Source organism: Oxyura jamaicensis (assembly GCF_011077185.1).
Source record: "Oxyura jamaicensis isolate SHBP4307 breed ruddy duck chromosome 9 unlocalized genomic scaffold, BPBGC_Ojam_1.0 oxy9_random_OJ106695, whole genome shotgun sequence".
NCBI classification, from domain to species: Eukaryota; Metazoa; Chordata; class Aves; order Anseriformes; family Anatidae; genus Oxyura; species Oxyura jamaicensis.
The window spans coordinates 2,660-18,311 of record NW_023304201.1 but is presented as its reverse complement, the minus strand read 5'-3'; the positions used below and the strand labels follow the sequence as shown (position 1 = coordinate 18,311).

Here is a 15,652-nt window from a genome sequence, read left to right as displayed (position 1 = left end):
CCCTCCCCCCCCCCTCGGGGACGGTAGCGGTCCCCGTGTGCTGCCGGGGCCTTCCCCTGCCTCTTCGAGCCGGGGCCTTTGCAAACGCCGGCCCCGCTGCTCCCTCCCCCTGCCCTCGCCGAGGTTTCACTCCTTGCTGTTAGTGCCTGGAAACAATAAAGGATGTCGGGCTGGGCTTTTATTGATTATTTGTCACCCCGTATTTGTCAGTTTCAATAACTTTTCCTGAAGTTTTACTCACGGGCACTTGAGCTTTCGGATTAGGCCAGCTCTGCGGATTGCAGCGAGGGGTAATTATCCGCCGGCCTGCTTCCCCGCCGCCGGGCTGCACAGCCCTAGAGAAAAGAGCATTACCGGGGAGGGAACGGGCAGAATCCGGCCCGAGCCCCCCCCCCCCAGAGCGCTGCCCGTGCCCGAGGGGTTGCAGCCCCCTCCCCCCTGCCGCCCCCATCCACGGGCGCGCTCCTTCCGCGGAGGGAGCCAGAGCCCCCATCTCTCCTCTCCAGCCCCAAGTTTTGGAGGCCGAGACATCGCCTCCCTCCCTCTTGGCTAGGGATGGGGGGGCTTTGGACCCGCGGAGCTGGGGCCTGAGCCGCGGCTCTCGGCAGCCGCCGCATCCCCGGGATTCGGTGGAGGGATGCGACACCGGAGCTTCGCCGTGCGGGGAGACGGGAACCGGCCCAGAGGCGGCGGGGCTGCGGCACCTGCTCTGGGGTGGTGGTGGGGGACGAGATCCAAGTCTGGGGGGGGGGAGGCTCGTACCCTCCTGGAAGGGAGGGAAAGCCCCGCTCCCCTGCCCGCCTCCGCCTCTCGGCACTGGGAGACGGGTCCCGAGCGCTGAGCGCGGCCCCATGCGCGCTCCGGCAGCGGGTGAGGGCTGGAGACGGCCGGGAGCAGCCGTCCCAAAGGCTGGCAGTGTGCTCGACCCAGCCGGTGGGTGGCCGGGGTACCCCATGGCATCCCAAGAGGCGAGCGAGCAGGGAGCGGCCGGGTCCCCGGGATTTAATTACGGCGGAATGCATTCTCCATGCTGATTAGGAGGAAAATCAATCGGGGGCTTATTTGGCACAAGGAACCAATAAAACACACGCACAATTTATTAGAGCAATAATCTCAGCCCCAAATGGCCTAAATATTATTGTTTCAGTTGCAGTGAGGGAATTCAAACTAAAAGTGTTATACAGAGAGCATCAGGGAGTCGTTTCCCAGGAATTCAGCAAGAGTTTCGAGCTTCTTGCCAGGGGCTGGTTTGCCGGCTCGGAAACCTTTGAAACAGGGGGTTGCTTTCCCCCATTTCAGGTCCAGGTGTCCGGACTGCTGTAGTACAAGCAGCTCTGTGGTCCGCAGCTGGCTGTGCCAAGAAGCAAACGTGGTACTTGGTACCACTTGGTCTTCCAGATTTGCTGCTTTCCAGTGATTTATATGTTAAATTCCTAGAAGAGAGGAGGCCACACAAAAGATCCCCAAGCCACGGCCGTGCTGAATGCCTTGCTGTAATATAACTGGAAAAACACCACGCGAGGTGCCAAAAATTCCCTGCTAGGGATGGGGCAGGAAAGCATCCCTGCAGGAGGGTGCTGAGCCCTGAGGCCAGGCCAGGGTGCGTGGGGAGGCTGGGGGGCAGCGGTGCCCCCCTGCTTCCCCTCTCCCAGGCGAATTGCTGCCTTGTTCTCTGCCAGAGCTGCAGCTCCCAGGGGGGTACTCAGGGGGCACGCAGGGGTGCAGCTCATGCTGTGGGGTTCCTGAGAGCTTCAAGTGTGTGACTCAGGAGATTCTGGGTTTGCTTTGCAGCTTTCTGTAACCCCAGTCATCTCCGTCCCGAACCGGAGAGGACCTCATTTCCTGCTCAGAGCTCTGCCAACCACAAGGTCTTTTAATAAGGCTGCCAGGGGAGCCGGGCTGCGGGAAGGACAGTCAGTGTTTGTCACCAGGGAATGAGCTGGCATCATAGCTCCCATCTGAGTCAACAACCTGGCTAGCCTTGAGCATGACTTCATAAATCATGGCATCTAATTGAAAAGCACATACTTATATACACAGGGCTGCTCAAAAAGAATCCAAAAAAAAAAAAAAAAAGTAACAAACACTTCTGTTCTTCCCACTAGCCTGTTCATCAGTCACCTGATTGTTTCAACTTGCATTATTTCACGCGGGAAAAAAAAAAAAAAGGGAAAATGTAAAACCATCTTGTATAGCCACAATAAAAGTGCAAATGCAAAAATTCATCTCTTAATGAGAGGCTTAGCCTTTTTCTAACACAACCCTAATAATAGGAAAACAATTTTTAAATGTTTTTAATTTAAATTGTTTTCATGGTTAATTCAAAATCACTGAATAATATTATCATGTGTCTATGTATCTATTTGGCATTGAGGTATATGATATTTCAAAGCAATTGAACCACTTTTGAAAGCAAAAAGAGTCCTTTACAATTCATGTATTTGCTTTTTAGAAGTTTAGTACACATATGCCAGCCTTCCTTTTTCTCCTCCTTCCAGTCAAAATGAAAAGTAAATCTGCGACGAAAGATTGGTTACGTGCATTCTGCTTTTCACACACAAATCTCCTCCTTTATTTTTTTGCCCACAGGAGCTGAGGGATATCCTCGTGTCAGAGACATCTCCGCAGCCCCGGTCCCTCTGCCATCTCACCCGGGAGTGCAGAAGCCCAGAATGAGCGCAGGGCAGTGGCTGAGCAGCAGCTGAATATTCAGATTTCACTCTTCAAGCAACCAGAGATACTTCGAAACCACGCGTGAGACAAAATGACGTTAAACTTTCAATCCTTAAACCTCTGTTTAGCTGTACTCCAGAAGTGAGCAGTTCATAGCAGACCGGGATTTCTGATTGACACTTTGCCATCAGAAGCCCTCGACTAGGATTTTTCCAGCTATAACACAGCTATAACACTGGGCTCTGCTCCCTTTCGGAAGATGCTATTTCATGAATTGGAGCACAGGAGAAATTTGCATAAAAGCTTCATATATAATACATGATTGCTTGGAAATTAAGAAGCAGCAGTTTTCCCTTATTGTTTTTGGAATAAAGGGTGCGCTTTGTTTTCTTGTTTACTTAGTGTGCTCTCTGATCCCTTGATGTATTTCAAGAGTTTTCTGTCAGCATCATGAGACCTTACTTACCTGGCAAATTTTAAGTGTGAAATGATTAGTGTTCAAAGTGCCTGAAAAAAACAATAGTAACAATGTCTGACTTTTTTTTTTTTTCTTTTCTCTTGTTAAATAATATTTCATGGTACATTAAATGGGTTGTGCAGCCTCTTCTGAAGAGACTAAAGCAACGTAATGCCGCATATTTAATGTTTCCATCAAGTAGCAGTTCTTAAAAGGGAAAGAGCTGAAGGCAGCCTGCAATCCTTCCCTGAGCCTTTTCTCGGTTTGTTCTGAATTCAATAAGAAATGGTAATAATTTGGGGACATATATGGAAAGAAAATAAATATTATTTCACAATAAACCTCTTAGTGTGTCATTTGCGATCACAGGCAGATACTAGAAATGCTACTCGTTAAATCCACTGAATGTTACTTTTCCAGAAGTCGAAGTGTTTTCAGCTGAAATGGTTTCTTGACAGTAGCTTCGGATGGAATAGGTAGAGCCAGAGCAGCCCAAGGAGAGAAGCAAACAATTAAAACATTTACGTATTCGATTCTTGATAGACATCTCCACAAGGTAGGTTTTAACATTTTTTTTTTTTTTTTTTTCAGTAAAGAAGGATAAGCTTGGAGTGCCCAGTCACCGTGGTAACTGCCAGAAAAATTCTCCTGAAGTTTGAAGAGGTCAGCTAACGGGGTCAACAACTCTGGCCTCTTTCTGAGCTGGGACTGGCAGGCTCCATCCTGCGGCTGGGGTGTTAGCGCAGGCTGAGCCCTGGGAGGTGGACCATTCCAGCTCTGATATAAATTTTTTGAGTCAGTTCACGGCCTGGACTCTCCAGGTGGCCTCCAAAATCGATTGTGACCTTGTGACCCTGTCTAACGGAGGCATAGCATCCACCCTAAGTAAGGATTTAGCCAGGAACGACAGCTTTCCACTGAGTGTTATTGGGGACAGTACAAACAGTTTTGGAAGCAAGGAGGTAGGTATGAGGAGTTGAGGTCATTAAAGGCATATTAAAAAACAATTTTAAAAATCCTTGTTAGTGGAAAGTTTTTATTAGTGTTATTCCTTAAATAAATTGTTCTGGCAAGGACCCTTATTTTCTTCCCTAACAACATCATACCAAGTATTTTAGCACATTCACATATGAAAAATTGCACTTTGTATGTTCCAAACCGAACTAATATTTTGTCTACCTCTGGATTTTGAACTTGTAAATGAAGCTGGCAGACGTGTGATAAAATAGACGTCTGCGAAGCATGTTTTTTTCCTTAATATCATAGAAACCAGGAGACTGTTTATTAAAGCGGGTTGTTTATTTTAGGAAGTAACTTCTCTGATATATGTGTTCTTTTTAGATTCAAGAAGCTCTTAATTGGTGACATTTTATTATTAAACTGGGAAATGAAGTCACATTTGGAATAGCACGGAATGAAAGTATGAGTCTTACAGGCTGTTTCCTTCACTGGTTTGTAATACACACATACAAGACACAGATTTGGTTACATGTTTTTGTAGAAGTAAATTGTCATCATTCTAAGAGCATATTTATAGAAAAAAAAATCTATTTTTCCTGTAAGATTTTAAGCAACAAACCATCAGGGTGAGGCAGGGACATGGGGAAGCTGCTGCAGAGGTCTGATTTTGTTAAAACAAAATCTATAAGCATGCCCTTCCGAGCAAGTGGCCTTGTTATTGTGCTCCTGGGTAACACTGTCCTGGTTCATTACCACTTCTACAGAACCTCAGCTCTGCACACACTGCTCACATGAGTAATCGGTCATCATCATGTAAGTGGAACTACATGGTGGAGCAAAGTCCAGTTGCCAAGGTGGAAAATGCTCTCGAACTTTGAGTGACTTTAAAACTGCTCTGAAGGAAGAAAATTGCATTAATGTTTGTTCCCAGTCTTAGAAAAATTACACAAACTTATCCCAGCGGGAATCTTGCCCAAACACTTCTTGTGCCTCGCAGGAGAGGGCCTGGCTCTGACGTCCTTCTTCCCATCACTCACCTGCGGAGCAGTTCCCCTTGGGTCAGAGGGCTTGTGCAGAGATGGGGCTATTAAATACGACTCAGAATGAGAGCCTGAGCCCTCTCCACACTAAATAACATGGTACCACTGAGAAGTCCCATTCGTTACAACAGCGAGAGTCTCTGGCTTTTACTTGCGGTAAAACCTTGCTCTGCACAAAGCCCCCAGAACCAGCGGACGCCTGTTGACCAAGGTCCTGCCTCTCATAGGGCTGGCGTAATCTGCCCGGTGGGATTATCTGAAGAGCAGGAATTAAATTTCCACAAATAAGGAGGGGGGCAAAACTGTGCCCTAAAATAAACTGGGGCCCAGATGTGCACGTGCAGATATCAATGACAACTCTCTATTTAATCCCATCCTAAATACTAACTCTAGTTTGTTGCTGTTGATTTTTAATAGGACTATGCTGAAAACAATTTATTCACATCAGCGGGAGTGTTGATTCAGGGGAGTGCCTTGTATGACTAAGCTTGGCAAGACAGAGCTCACAGTCCTCAGAGAGGACCAGCATATTTGCTCAGTTTTCAGAAAAAGCATTTAAAAATAGGAATTGTGAGCAGCTGCAAGGTGAATACAAATCTGCAGAATTTTTAGCATTTTTTTTTTAAATATTCATACCTCTTTTGTAATATGAGCCCCAGTTCTACCTGACAAATGGAATGGTTTCTAAAACAGATGGTACAACCATCGCATTGGAACTTTTGGACCAAAATTGCCCCAAACTTTCCCAAAACCTCAGGCTTGGAACAAGGAATCACTGGCAGAGAGAATGACAAGGCGTCTCAAGATCTTTTACTTGCTGCAAAGTCTTTTGAGTTGATTTCTGTAGATCCTATTGAACTTATAATCAACTGAAAACCTACAAATGTCACTTGAAACTGGTCCTGGGTTTGTATCTTTTGTAACTTCACCTTTTTCTGTTGATCATCTCTAGTACAACTGGGATGTGGAGGGCATTAGCAGTTGGTGCAGTGGGGCTATTCCTCTTCCTCAGCCCTTCCAGATCCATGAAGTGCTCGCTCCAAATCGTTTAATTCCATGACATATTTTCTGAAGTGCAGGCTTCAGTTTTGGCAGAATGATATACATGAATGGGCTTAATACAGCATTAGAGATGAACAGTCAGAATCACCAAGGGTGCTGGACTGGTGGTTCCCAGCCTCTATCATATGGATCACTGATAATCCATGGGGCCTTGGGAAGTTTGCTGCAGGTGGTCTGTGGAACTGTATTAAATAATAACGTTCATAGTCTTCAATTAAAATTTTGATGAGAAGAGTGTGTGGCAGTCTGCACTCAAGTCTGAGAACTGAGAGCGATCTGCCAGCCTGAAAGGTCTGAGGATGTCTGCTTTGCATGAATGTGTCTCAGCCTGTGGTCCATCAGGCATTAGAAAGTATTTTGAGAATGCTTTCAAATTAAATACATGTGCAGTAAATGAACATGCCTTCTCACTCATGCAAGCGAGCAAGCAAAAGAAAACAGCAAGAAAAAAAAAAGACTTCAAAACAAAACGAAGAAAATAAAGGTAATAAATTAACACTGACGCCTCAGCCTAGTTTGTGTTTGTTTGTATCTGAAAACCACATTTCCAGTGCCGCACGGAGCGGGGAGCAGGGCTCTGGCAAGCATCGCCTCGCCACGGCTTGGAGCGGGGCTGCTGAGGGTCTGCGCTAGCTGGAGGAAGCGGCGAGGGCAAGCGGGCGCTCGGGACTTGCAGGTGCGCTGCCAGAAGGGCCCGAACAAGTGCTGCATTTCCTTTGCCTTTTACTTTCCTCGCCGTGTTAAGTGTGTGCACGGCTGGTATGCAGAGGAAAAGTCAAACTAATTCTGATGCTTTTCCCTATTCTGGGCGGACTAAGTCAGAGAAAGCACTTACGGCAGCCTTTGTGGAAGGGTTACAATGTAGGTTGATACTTTAGGAGCTATAGGAAGTTCTTAATCCTTCACTGCCTACGGGACTGTCATTTATAGACCTGCCATTGTCTCATCTTTTATAAGGATGCTTCCTTACATTAAGGTTCCAAGAGCAACCGGACTTGGCCATTGTTCACAGCTATTTCAGCTTGTGCCTTAATGCACATCTAATATTCTGTTTATGCTTTCACTGCTCTCCTACACAGCAGACTGTACCTTCACACTGGCTTAGGTGACATCATTGACAAAACATTCATTCCAGTGTTTCTTTTTTTATTATTATTATTATTATTTTTTCCCTGATTTGTCTGTACATCTTGATTTTGCATTAACCTTGTTTAGTACAGGCGACATGTGGAACTTTATGCACTTATTTGCTCATTTTGTGTTCAGTTCTTCGTTGAAGGAAAGCCACACAAACACACTTCCTTCTGATAAAAAAGCTTCCACGTGTTAAATTTCCACCAGGTCAAATTCATTACATGTGTATTATCTAAATTAAAGTATCTCTTACCATATAACAAGAATGAATTTGGCCATGAGCAGACAAAATAGAAGCAGGGATTATTTTTGTTGTATAAAATGTAGCTTGATGTTAGTGGTGGTTTAATTACGGGATTTTTTTGTTGCTATTCATACAGACAACTGCTGTTTTCCCCTTTGATTTATCTCCAGATCAGCCCCCTTCAGCACCCCATTTCTGGCAGTCTCAGCAACACGTGGGGTCTGGCAGGCTTCTGCAGACATTTCCATCCTCCCTGCACTGCTCCTTCCTCTGCCCTGCCTCACCAGCCCCGCAGCCTGGTGTTTCTCAAAATCCCTCAGCGATTCCTTTCCTTTCTAATCTGTCCCATGGCTGCTCCAGAATCCAATGCTTTTGTCAAAGTTTTTGCAATAATTCTAGAAATAGAGGCTGAAATACAGGTGGGTGATCTGGAGACCGGGTGGTGTTCTGTCACTGCCTTCCTGCCCTGCCTTGGGTAAATTACAGACCTCCTCTAGGCTCAGCTTTGTGTCCATAAAATAATAACAATAATTTTGCAGAGTGCTTTTATATTCCTGAAAAAAAATGATGTAAATCAAAAGCTACCTAGATTTTGTCAAACACCACTCTGTCTAACACTCCCCACCTTTTCCTCTGCTGTCTTAGCTGCTGAAGCTTTGTGATTAGCCTTTCAGAGTCAAGGTTTTTGCTCATGCCTTGCATAAAGTGACATTTGGGCTTTTAAATTACCTTTGTGTGCACAACATACATAGCAATGCTGATATATTTTTTTTTCCACATGTGTTCTTGCTTTGCTGAACCCCCCCAAACAAACTACACCCAGGCTGGTGCCACACAGCCACCAAGTGCCCGGTCACCTTTGTGTGCTCCAGGCAGTGTGTGGCTTTAGCATGGCCACTGGGGGGGCAGCACACATCGAAATGCGTGATGTGGTCCTTCCTGACCCCGAGTTACGCCTCGCTTAGCAGTCCCTCTTGCTGTTTCGTTGCTCTTGTAGTTTCCAGTTATGTAACCTATCTCGTTTTGTGAATATGTGAATTTAACAGCTGTCATTGTCAGCAGTGGTGGTGTGGTTTATTTTTCTTTTTCTTTCTCTCTTTTTTTTTTTTTTTTTGGCAAGCTGGCATTACTCATCAGTCTCATGGTAGTTTTGTTTGAAAAATGCTTGTGTTAGAAAAAGTGGATTTATCAGCTCAGCACTGTATGGTGCTAGCATGCAGCACAACAAAAGACAAGTGCTCATTTCAGTAACGCTTGCAGCATTTCATGGGGCCCCCAAATAGGCTGAACAAGGCTTCTCTGGCAGCTAAACCCAAGTACAGTGGGAAACTGTTAAAGTGGCAGTGTCACTGCCTGGAAAATGGGTTCTGTTTTCTCCCAGCAGTTATTGCTGCTTTCTGTTTTTTTTGGTTGGTTTGTTTGTCTGTTTGTTATGTTTTTAAAGACTATTTACTGCTTTAGGAATTTCACTGAATGTTTGAGAAAAAAAGAGACCTAACTGAAAATGTGCTCTTAGAAGTGATTTTTTCTTACCATTTCTTGGAGCACAGACCAGTTTATCATTTTCAAAGTGGTTCTGTCATACGAGGAAAAAGATACTTGTGGCTTTTTCAGCTAAAACTATAAAGTCGGTCATGTTGCAGCCCTTCAAGGAGATCTCTTTCCCTGTTTAAATCAGTTTATTTTCAGAATGATTTGCTGCACTTACAATTTCTTTCAGAACTGCTCTTCCAGAATGCAAATACAACCTGGAGAGTTTTCTGTATTTAATTGAATGTGTCAGGTGGTTAAAATCATGTTTTAAAAACCGTATTACATACTGCAAATGTGTCAAACCCTTTGTTCATAGATATTTAAAACAAATGCATTTTTCAGTATTTGTTTATTCTCTCTGTTTGCACTCCATACAGATGGTCAAGATAAACTAGTGGGTTTCATTTTGGCTTATAAATTGTCTTTTACATTTCCAGGCAAGATGCTACAAAGCCTGTGTGACAAACATCAGAGGGAAATACTTTTTAGAAATGTTTGCCACTAGATGTATCATAAGATTTCTGAAAGGTTCAGTTTTATAAAATGCAAATTCTGGACCAATTGTTTCTCTAAAAGCCTTTACAATCTCTGTAGCTGCTTAGTTAATCTGCTATTCTGTTCTCATCAGGTGTCCAACAGGAGTCAGAGCTGGATAGAGCACACATTTTACAGATCTATGAATATTACATACATTTTTAACTTTTACAGCTTTGTTTGCTAAAATGTGGTTGTTTACCACAACTTGCGCCCAGACAAATGTATCTAAGCATGGACACTTTTAAGACTGCACAAAAGGCAACTGCATCTGCCCCTGGAGGCACAGAACCAGGACGGTGTTGCTGTGCGTTCACCTCCCACACGTGCTTGTGCTCCAGACGATGCTGGGCTGTGTGGGAGGACCAGGAACACACGATTCCCATCTCATCCCATTCACCACGGAAAGAGGCGGCTGCGGTGAGCTGCTTACCCTCTGTGAGGACAGAGGTCTAAGCTATCGGCTGCTAGACAGCCTGCAACACCTCAGGCAGAGGCACAGAGACCTCGCCATAAACGCATGTTAGCACCATGCTGTGCCAGTGCACACCGACCCCTTGGTCTCCACATCTGGTATGGCAGCAACCACACAGCAGGCACTGTTGCGTACCAAGAGCTTGATGTGATTAACCCATCACAGTTCACGCTTGTCCAAGGCCAGCACTGCTGGAGCTGGTGAGATGTTTGCGTTTCAGTACCCAGAAAGCTTGGTGTCTCTTGCAGTGTTTCTCAACTCCTGTGCACAAATTGGAGACCCTCGGTCCTTGGCCAGACCGCACACAACTAACACACCAAAATGATGCTTCAGGGGAACAAGGAAGATGTTCAGGGCTTCCTCCTCCCTTGAATGGAGTAAATCTGAAAGCCACATAGAGGCAGCCAGTGCAGCCTGGGGGCCAAAGCTTCGTTTAAGACCTGCCTTTGCTGATAGCCCCATGCCCTCTTCTTGCCCCCTACAGCTGCTTGCAGGCTGCCCAGGGCTGCTGGTGAATGACATCTCCTTCGTGATCACTGCACCTGCATGGCTGTAGCTCATACCCTCGTGTTTGTCTGAGCACTGAGGGCCAGTTACACTTCAGGACCCCAGTGTGAGAGTGTCACCAAGGTGTCTGATTGGGAAGACCAAGAAAGGGTGATATCTGTGACTGTGAAGGTGGGGGCGGCTGTTTCGGTACAAAACATGCGGGAAATGTTTCTCCCACACCTACCGCAGCCAAGCCACGGTCATTGACTTGAGTGACAGGGGAATGGGAGACTGGGATGTCTCAGCACAAGCCCCCCTAAGCCTTGGCTTGCAGGGTGAGGTCTTGAACACAGCCAGAGCCTGTTACATTAAAGGCTTTGTAAAAGCAACAGTGCCAGGCTAACATCCACCTCCCACGTTAGCAGCAGCCCCGGCAGGTGTAACGCGATCCGGGCAGCCCAAGCCAGTGAGTAAACAAACGGCCGCTTTCTGCACAAGCTGCACCAGAGAACCTCTCCCAGCAGGGAATTAGGGTGGATACTGGTGCTAAGTGAGCTGTGCTGCTATGGAAAGGTCTGTGACGATGGACAGTGTCGTGGGACTGCTTAATTCTCCTTATTCCACACAGGTTTTTCCTTCTACAACCAGTATGGGTTAGGGGAAAACTGTAGGGGAAAAATCCCCTAGTAGGCCTGTGGAGTTTGGTGGGATTGGGCCTGATCCAAAAAGTTCTTGAGCTTTTGTGGGGATCTTATGCTTTGTGGTTTCCCTAAGCTAGAGAAAGCAATCCCACTGCTTCAACACTGCCAAGCCAGGCAGCGGTGTTTAGTGTTGTCCTCAAGAGCTGCTTCCTCGCTCTTCCACTGGGCTTCATCTCCAGTGAGCGACACTAGCCGAAGGGCTTCCTTCTTCACTACAACACCGGTCACTTTTTTCTCCTTCAACATCAGCGTTTAAGCCTCCCAGCTGCATTGGGTCCCCCCTCCCTACACAGCTGAGGTAAACAAGGTGCATCTGTAGGGCAGTCAGACCTCTCGCAGCCCACAGCCTTTGGGTTCACCACACCAAGGTCGTGGCTGGGCAGTGCTGCCACCGTGCTTCTGCTGCCAGCCTGGGTCCCATCCTGCCCCAGAAGGCCTCCCCCCTCTCTGCCCATGCTCTGGCTCCTCACGAGTTATGATAACATATAAGCAGCTTAGAGAATTCATATCAGAACAAGTTGAACACAATGCAACGTTTAACTCTTAATGACAGCCACCTCTGACTGTGAGTGACATATTATAAATTATGTTTGAACTGGATTTTTTTTTTTTTCTTTTTTTTTTCAGAGGCAGATATTCCCCCTGCCACCCAGCCAGCCCTGCGAAGTTGCACTTGTGGCCTTAATCCCACTTGGATGTGTGCCCTGCTGCCTCCACTCTCCGTCACTTGGGTACTTTAGTATTCTTGAACAAGTGAACAATCTTTGTTTCTGTACCTTATTAGGCCAAAGACCATAGCAGCTAGCGATGGCATCAGAAGGCCCTGCAGGCAGGATTCTCTGCAGACACAGCCAACCTCCAACAAACCCCTTTTTATCCTCCTGTTTCTAGGAAGAATTATGATGGTGGTGCCCTGCTGTTGATCAGTCAAATCTGTGGTAGGCCTAGAGATAAGTCCTGTAAGTGTGGTGTACTGTAAAACAGCGGCTCCCATTCATTAGTAGCTTGTGTGTAATAAACCACCAAAAGGAGGGGGATGGGGCGGGAGAGGGGAAGAGCAGCTGCAGTGTGCAGGAACAAACAACACAACTCATTCTTGGGAGCCAAAACTTTCTAATTTGCTGCTGGGCTGCTGGGAGCACTCAAATTCTTTCTGATAATGCACTTGTGCCCTCGGTGTCTCTCCCCACATTTCCCAAGTTCTTCTCTCCAGAGGTCCCACAGTCTGGGACAGCTACACTCCGAAACAAAACCGTAGACACTGTTGAACGGGGAGGAGGAGGGGAACACAGCAGCCTCCCAATGTTTGCAGACTCCGGCGTAGCAAAGTGGTGGACCCGAGACAAGTCATCCTGCCCGGGAATGGCCGTTGCACGTATCTGCTTGTGCAGTGGGTAAACAAAGCATCACATGGGCTGCAGAGCAAGCACGAGACGCGTCGCAAACCCATACGTATCTGAGGCATGCAGGAGGGCTAGAGTGTTGTTATCGATATAGAGCCTGGTGGAACAATTAGGAACTTTTTTCTCCCAAAAGGCAGAAAGCAAAACAAAACAAAACCCTCAAATCTATAATAACTGAAAAATTATTTAGCTTAATTTCTAGTTTTTTTTTTAATTATTATTATTATTTTTATTTTTTTTATTTTCTTTTTTCTCCACAAGTTTCAGTAAATATTTACATGAGCATAATATTTCCCCATTGCCCTGTATTGGAAACTGCTCGTAGGCATGTGCATTTAAATGGCATTTACTAAGTATAATGTAACATACTGCATCTGTTGAGACCTCAGTGGTTACTAATGCTTGCACAGCTGTGAATATGTTGGTGCTTTAGGAGCTTAGCCTTGAACTTGACTGCATGTAGACCATTTTAGACCAGAAATTAAAATTACTGCGTGTTGCAGAACTGCCCTCATAGAACAAATCTTTGTGCTAAAGCTTGTACTTTCACAAGAAAGGAAAATTAATTTTGCATAGACGCAGCTCTGAAGGACCATTATACACTTGCAGATCACAGTGACTGCTTTTTTCACAGTGATGTGCCAGGCTGTGATGGTGCTTGGACTGCCTCCTAACATTTCTATAGACAAGAGCTACTTAAATGGCACATCCAGGCTTGGGCCAAACTGCAAGCACTCTTTATGCAGATGTGAGGTTTTCCACTCTCTTGCAGGAGATCTTGCTTGCTTTCTGACCTCCTGGGGACTGGTGCCCTGTGCTGTCTGAGTCTTTACTTCCGAGCTGTTCTTGGTTGTGGTACTCAGTGGATGGAGGGAAAAAAATCCCTGAGGATCCCAAGTGTGCATCCACCAAATGGTGTTAGCTAGACATGGGCACAAAACTGTTCTCATATCTCTTAAAAGTTTACATAGTGAAGGTACTGAAACTGGCTGCTTACCTGCAGAGCCGCTCATGGCTAGCGCAGGGTCCAGCCCTCCCTCTGCTTATACAGCATTTTGGCATTTTTTTTTAAGAAGTCTTTTGGCATTTTGATTTTCCTTCCCCCAACTTTGATAGATAGATAGATAGATAGATAGATAGATAGATAGATAGATAGATAGATATGTCAGTCAGTAGATAGGTAGGTAAGTATATATTTTTATAATCAAAATGGTGTCATGACTTTTCAAAGAAAAAGAGGAAGGTAACATGCCTGGTAATTGCTGTATGTCCTTATCATATAAGCAGATGGGTTTGTAGCAGAGAATCAGCAATTGGAAAACTCCAGCACTGGTCTTTGTGTATTTCATGTGCAATAATGTTATATATTGCACAGTGATTATCACGATCAGAGCACTCCTTTGACTGACCTGTTCCCTTGATAGTAGGTACCATGCAACATTTACCTGTCTGTGATAAAGGTATCAGCAAAATGTTTGAAATTATAGATAGGACCATAAAACTGAGTGAATGTGCCGGGTAGCTATGAAACCTTGGAGGGACTTTTTTTTTTTTTTTTTTTCTCTTTTATCATTTTTTCTCTTTTATCTTTTTTTTTTTTTTCTCTTTTATCTTTTTATTTTTTCCCTGAAAAGTTCTAGCCCCATCTCCAGCACAAGAAAAGCGCTGTAGCCGTTCCTGTTGTGGCCAGAGCTGCAAAACATCTCCACAGCCAGAGCACTCGCATGAGGAGCCATTAGACAAGACAGACATTGGGAAAAGCTATAAATAGTAAATAACCTGCCTGCAAAAATACCTTGAATCATTAGAAATGGATGTTTTGTGAGTTTCAAATCTACCCAGCTGAAGCTGGGGGAAATTAATTGTTTCATATTGAACTGAGGCAAAATATGCCTTAGTGGTATTTTAAGCAAAGCAATTTAATCATTTTGGGGTCAAAAATGTCTTCTTTGGGGTTATTAAATCACTCAACCCAGTTTTCTTTAAAAAGAGATGCATGAATCAATGATATTCATCCATTAGCTGAATCCAAACTATTATAAAAACTCTCCGTTTAGAAAGAATATTATTTGTGAAAGGATGACAACTGCCAGCTTGTTTTGCAGTACTCCTGAGCTGGACAAAATGTAAAAATAAGAAGGCTGATCAGACCTTTTAGTCCTTTGCAGGGAACTCTACCTGATGCTATTCAAGTAAGAATGACTCCTAAAAGAAGATTTAACTGTTTCTTGTAGATAAATTAAATTTCTGATGTAATTTTTTAAACGGTTGGAAACTCAGAACTGAAGCTTGCAAGTAACAGAAGTATGTTTGTACGTAGCTGTTTGCTAATATGTGCAAAAGAGGGGCTACATGTTGTTATGATTCTTTTGTTGTTGATAACTTGCACAGTATGAAAACTTCTGGGGCCAGTAACTCACATTCTGTTCTGCCTTCTCTATCTACAGAAGCGACTCTGGTGGTGAAGGGGCTGCTCTGGGCAGCAGGATGCAGCCTTTGGCCCCAGCTTCCCACAGGTGTCCGGCACCCCAAAACCCCTGGCAGCCCCATGGCTGCACATCCTGTGCAGGTCCAGTCGCTTGTGTGGCCACTGGTCCCAGCCATCCCCACGGCCTCGACCTCCCTTCACCCGTGTGAAGCTGTGCAAGGAGAATAAAGTTTGTTGTAAATGTGAATTTAATGTGTTTTCAGACTTGACAGCCTCTTTTAAATGAAAACATTTAAGTTGAGCGAAAGGCACATTTGCCTCTCCAAATAAATGGAATTATGGTTCAAAGATCTGACTTAATCCTGAGGCTCTTGCACTGTGCAGTAAGTAGGAAAGAAAGAGGATTGCTCGGATGAGCAGGGGTTAGCAGGATCAGTGGCCGTTTTATATCATTTCCCTCATTTTCCTTCTGGTATTTAATATACCTTTTTCAGAACTTGCACTGGCAATTTGTGAAAA

General features: G+C 45.1%; 2 long non-coding RNA genes across 2 annotated transcripts; both read left to right on the top strand.

The window, feature by feature from the left end:
• Positions 1 to 1,738: 1,738 nt before the first annotated feature.
• Positions 1,739 to 6,637, top strand: LOC118157720. Its single transcript, XR_004746710.1, has 2 exons — positions 1,739 to 2,754; positions 3,722 to 6,637. It is a non-coding gene; the product is annotated as an uncharacterized LOC118157720 (long non-coding RNA).
• A 5,289-nt stretch (positions 6,638 to 11,926) lies between these two features.
• LOC118157721 lies at positions 11,927 to 12,862 on the top strand. The gene is made up of 2 exons (XR_004746711.1): positions 11,927 to 12,033; positions 12,194 to 12,862. It is a non-coding gene; the product is annotated as an uncharacterized LOC118157721 (long non-coding RNA).
• The last annotated feature ends 2,790 nt before the right edge of the window (positions 12,863 to 15,652 follow it).